At 38.6% G+C, this 5,895-nt stretch overlaps 1 pseudogene; it reads left to right on the top strand.

Moving 5' to 3' along the window:
* Positions 1-2,139: 2,139 nt before the first annotated feature.
* LOC110287858 lies at positions 2,140-4,064 on the top strand (annotated as a pseudogene).
* Positions 4,065-5,895: the final 1,831 nt, after the last annotated feature.

Below are 5,895 nucleotides of genomic sequence, written 5' to 3'. Positions count from 1 at the left end.
TGGTGAGTGTCAAAGTGGTCCCATCGGACAACATGATCCTAGATGAACACTAGTTCCTTCAAATCTTCCTCTTCTTCGTGTTCCTCCTCCTCCTCTTTGTCTTCCTCCCTCTGGTCTAATATTTGTTCAACTACCACCTCCACATTTTGGTCCAGGATTACATCAACAACCTCCTCTTTCTCTCTTTGATTTTCATTATCTTTATATAATAGTTCTTCCATGTCCTAGACCTCCAAATATACCTCCTTGATTATTGACACAGATCCAGTCCCAGACATGATTGCTCTCTTGTTGAGTGGGAATACAACCCAATTAAGCTCTTGGTTACAGATTCAGTCCCAGACATGATTGTTCTCTTGTTGAGTGGGAATGAAATCCAATTAAGCTCTTGGATACTAAGGTACATGGAGCACTATTGCACCTATAGAGTTACAATGTCATGGTAATTAATCACTGTTGTGGTTCATAGGCATCATAGCTGGGTTAGCATGTTGGCTGCCCTCTTCCCTTGGTATCTTGCATGCTACTCTGTGGAATTATGTCAGCTAGTCACCAGGGAGGAAGCTCTTGGGTCACACCATTTTAAAAACCTAAAACATGTGAGTGCCCGTCTGGCCAGCAAGAAAGACACCATAATAGGATCCTTCTGCACACGTTTATTGGGCTGCACATTGACTGTGTAGGCGAAAGACCCCGGGCCCTGGGCCTCTCACTCTTATATACTATCAGTTCCCATCCACTCACAGCAGGCCACATCACCTCACCAGGTACGCAGCTTCAGCTAATCAGGGCAGCAGGGACATATCTCCACCAAAATGGCTTCGCCAGTAACCTGGTACACCTGCGCAGCTCTCACGATATTTGTGGTTTATATGAGAAAGTCAGGTGCAAGTCATACGACTTAGCTGCAGTCCCTGGCGCCTTCTTGGGACTGCTGCCACACCTGCTCCCCACAAAACAAAATAAGTACTATGAGAATAGCTATGATGTTATGCAGATGACAATGACAAGAAGAAAATCTACATGTAAATCCTTAGCATACCCAGAATACTTGTAATACTGACAACCTAAGAATCCATGAAAGCAGACTCTTCACATGCAGTGGGTGGGTTGTGTATAAAAATATAATGTTAATTACTATAATGAAGAAATAAAAAGTTTCATTTGCCCTCAAAGATATCATAATGTAAAAATGGTATATCTTCTTAAAATCATAGAAAGAAAATAACTTCTTACAGATCTACATAAATACTTATGACTATTTCAAACAGTATTTCTTCATCTAATTTCGTAAGTAAAACATTGTACTCTTTGTTCTACGGGTCATTATATTTAAAGGTATTATAACAATTGGTGTGCATTTGATAGGATGGTGTGTATAAGCAATGGTAAACTACCTCTGAAGCCTATGCATAGCCTTGTGTATTTTCATGATATACAACATATCCTCTATGTTCCATGTGTGTGTGTGTAAATATTTTTTATTTGGAGGAGTTCATCTATTCTATATTTGCCTACTGATACAGTTTTTATTCTGTTTCTCACATTCTATTTGTAAGGCTGTCCTTTGAGTTCTTCCAAAGGATTATTGTGATTTTTCAGCTTCATGTTCAATGTTTCTATCCCATTATTGAATTCTGCTCTCAAGTACTGCATTTTTTTTCTCATCTCCATGAGCCTTTCCATGGCAATTGCATCGGTTCATGTTGGGCACTCCATGTACTTATTCTCCATATTTTGGACAGTTGAGTATCTATAGTAGTCCACATTGGTTTTAAAGGAAAGTGAAATCTTGTTTTTATTATAAGAGAGAGCTACATTTACATAAAAAGATGTAGAGCTGCCCAGTGTAGTGACAGCTGCAGGTTACAACCCATGGGGTGAGAAGAACTACTTCATATTTCCACCACCAGATGAGGAGCTACATGTTATTAATGACTGCTGAGAAGAGGAGAAACATTCTAGTTCAGGGACAAGTTCTCACACAGGCTATCTAATCCCATGTGTTCAGATCTGGACAGAAATATATATGAAAAAAGCTAAATAAACTCAGTAGGTGTGTTCATTGAACACAGAGACAGAATTAGGGGATTTGTGTGGTCTTATTGTCAGCAGAACTGTGCCTATATAAAAGCAACCATGTCCAAGGGAACTGTTGGAACTGATCTTGGCACCACCTACTCTTGTGTTTTCCAGTATGAAAATGTGTAAATAATTGCCAATGACAAGGGTAAACACACCACACTCAGCTATGTTGCTTTCGATGTCACAGAATTAACTGGAGATGCTGCTAAGAATCATGTGACAATGAACTCCACCGACACAATTTTGATGTCAAATGTCTGATCATACATAGGTTTGATGATGCTATTGTTCTGTCTGATATGAAGCACTGGCCATGAAGTTCATGGTGATCAATGATACAGGCAGGTCAAAGATCGATTTCAAATACAAAGGGGAGACAAAAAGATTCTACCCAGCAGAAGTGGACTCAGTGGTTCTGAAAAATACGAAGGAAATTACAGAAGCTTACCTTGGAAAGACTGTTATCAATTCCATGGTCCCACTGCCAGCTTACTCAAGTGACTCTCAAAGGAAGGGAACAAAAGATGATGGAACTACTGCTGGCCTCAACAGACTTTGAATTATCAATGAACCAACTTCTGCTGCTATTGCTTATGGTTTGGATAAAAAGGTCAGACCTGATAGGAGTTTGCTGATTTGTGACTTGGATTGTACCCTTTATGCCCTGTCAGTTATCACAATTGAGGATAGAATTTTGAAGTCAAATCAACAGCTAGAGACACCCACTGTGTGGAAAAGACTTTGGCCACCTAATAGCCAACCATGCCTTGCTAAGTTTAAGTAAATGAACAAGATGGACATAACTGAGAGCAAGTGAGATGTCTGGCTCCACAGCCCTTGCTGTGAGCAAGCCAAGTGCACCCTCTCTTCTAGCACGAGGCCAGTATTAAGATTGATTCTCTCTATGAGGAATTGACTCCTATACCTTCATTACCCAGGCTCGAACTGGGCAATTGAATGTTGTCCTGATCTGTGATGAACTGTACCCTGTAGAAAAGGCTCTTTGAGATGTCAAACTGACAAGCACATATCCATGATATTGGCATGGTGAGTGGTTCTACCAGAATCCTCAAGATTCAGAAACGCCTGAAAACTTCCTCAATGGAAAAAAAAAATTAACAAGAGCATTCACACCAATGAAGCTGTTGATTATGGTACAGCTGTCCAGGCAGCAATTCTATCTCAAGACAAGTATGAGAATGTTAAGGATTTACTGCTCTTAGATGTCACAACTCTTTCCCAAGATATTGAAACTTCTAGTGGAGTCATGACTGTAATAATCAAGCACAATATCACCATTTGAACCAAGCAGACACAGACTTGGCCACCTACTCTGACAACCAGCCAGATGTACTCATTCAGGTGTATGAAGATGAAAGGACCTTCATTACCAAGGACAACAACATGCTTGGAAAGTTGGATTATACACGCATCCCTCCAGGACCCTGAGGGGTTCCTCAATTTGAAGTTACTTTTGACATTGATGCTAATGAAGTCCTCAATGTTTCTGTTGTAGATAAAAGTGAAAGGAAGGAGAACAAGCTCTCAATCATCAATGACAAGAGCCTCTTGAGCAAGGAGAATATTCAGTGCATGGCCCAAGAAGCTGAGAAATACATAGCTGAGGATAAGAAGCAGAGAGCTAAGGTTTCCTCCAAGAATTCACTAGAGTCGTATGCCTTCAACTTGAACACAACTGCTGAGAATGAGAAACTTGAAGGAAATGTCAATGATGAGGACACACAGAANATTCTTGGCAAGTGTAATGAAACCATCAGGTGGCTGGATAAGAACCAGACTGCAGAGAAGGAAGAATTTGAGCATCAGCAGAAAACTGGAGAAAGTGTACAATCCTATCATTACCAAGCTTTGCCAGATTGCTGGAGGTGTAACCTGGAGGAATGCCCGGTGGCTTCTCTGTAGAAGGAGCACTTCATCTTGTGCCTCATAAGTGCCCCACCAATGAAGAAGTGGTTTAAGTCAACCAAATACAGAGTGTAGCATTATTCCATAGATAACATAACATGATGGTTTTAATAAGGAATGTATAATAAAACTAGTTAAAGTTAAAGATAGTTTGCAGAAAAATATCACTAAGTAGGAGTACTGTGTGTGTATAGCTATAAACAAACTCATAAAATGATGTACTGCTATACCAATATATAAGTACCTCACTCAGTCCTCATTAAAAAGGCTTCCTCTTACCATAGATTTGAACTAAAACGTAGACCTACAACAGGAAAATGAAAAAAGAATGAAAGACTTTGGAGCACTTAGTCCTAAGAGGGATATCTTCATCAAAGCACTCCCATCATACACATGAAAAAAGATTGACAAAACAGAGAATATTGCTGATTCCAAGAAAACAGCATCTTCTGTATACATCAAGACTGACACACATGAACTCAAGGCAACAAGTGCAATGCCTAAAAGGGTCAAGCCCAGTGGACTCCTTGCACTGAGACAGGGAGAGCACATGGGCTTCCATTACTACAAGGAAGCTATTTGCAATTAATACATGATNGGTATTTTCTCCAAAAGAGTCTCACTATGTGTATGAGGCACACTTCAGGGCAGGCTCCATCTTCAGGAGCTTGACAACATAAAAGTAACTCAATGGCATTTTGAAAGTTTTTTTTGCTCAGTTTTCTTTTGTTTGGTTTGGGTTGTTTTGTTTTGGTTGTGATTTTGTAGGTAATTTCTTTTGCATGTTCATTTTTGCAATATTTAAGGGAAAATCTCAAACCAAACACATGGTTGTTTGTTTGTGTGTTTGTGTGTGTTTGTATGTGTATTTTTGTGTATGTGTATTTCTGTGTCTTTGGATTCTTTAAAATAATATGTGAGGATTGGTTTGTAACTCAAATCTGAAGTAATGGCCACTCAGAAGATATTGTTAATTTCAAGACCACCTAGATTAGTGGTTGTCAACCTGTGGGTCATGATCACTTGGGGTGACATATCAGATATCCCATATATTAGATAATTACATTATGAGTTCAAACAGTTTGGAAGTAATAAATAACAAAAACAAAAATACAAAAAAACAACAACAACAATAAAAAAAAAAAAAACTTGTGTTTTGGGTCACCAAAACATGAGGAAGAATAAGAAATGGTAACAGCATTAGGAAAATTGAGAATCACTCACCTAGATTATTGAGTTTGACTCTGCCCAATTAAAAGCAAACTGCCCCAAATTAAAAAAAAAATAGATCACTACCAAACTAAAACATTCAGTCAATTGGAAATACAATGCTCTGGGTTTACTCTCAGAACTAAACAAAAATGGCTTTGCTAAGTCAACTTTGTGATATGTGAAAAGAATGCATGAGATCAGATGTGTAGGAACTTATAAGTTCAAACTTAAAATACTGCCTCATTGTTACAGTTCAAGACTTAAAGCTGAAACCAACATAATCTAAGGGTAAGAGTCATTATTTCAGAAACTATAAATTTTATTACCGTGGTACCCTGAGAGAGAGACAGAGACAGAGACACAGAGAGAGAGACAGAGACACAGAGAGAGAGACAGATACACAGAGAGAGACAGAGAAAGACAGGCAGACAGAGATACATAGAGACAAAGATAGAGAATATGTGACTAGCAATAGAGCAACAAGTTTTCAATTGTAAGGTTAACAGTCTTTCTTTCTTTTCTTTTTTTTTTCTTTTTCTTTTTCTTTTTTTTTTTTAGATTCTATATCTCTATATTCTTTTTTTTAACTTTTTTAAAATTAGGTATTTGTTTCATTTACATTTACAATGCTATCCCAAAAGTCACTCACCTGCTCCCCCACCAACTCCCCCA

The sequence above is a fragment of the Mus caroli genome, unplaced genomic scaffold (genome assembly GCF_900094665.2).
Source record: "Mus caroli unplaced genomic scaffold, CAROLI_EIJ_v1.1 scaffold_20494_1, whole genome shotgun sequence".
Lineage (NCBI taxonomy): Eukaryota > Metazoa > Chordata > Mammalia > Rodentia > Muridae > Mus > Mus caroli.
Note: the sequence above shows the minus strand (reverse complement) of the source record. Positions and strands in the feature narration are given on the sequence as shown.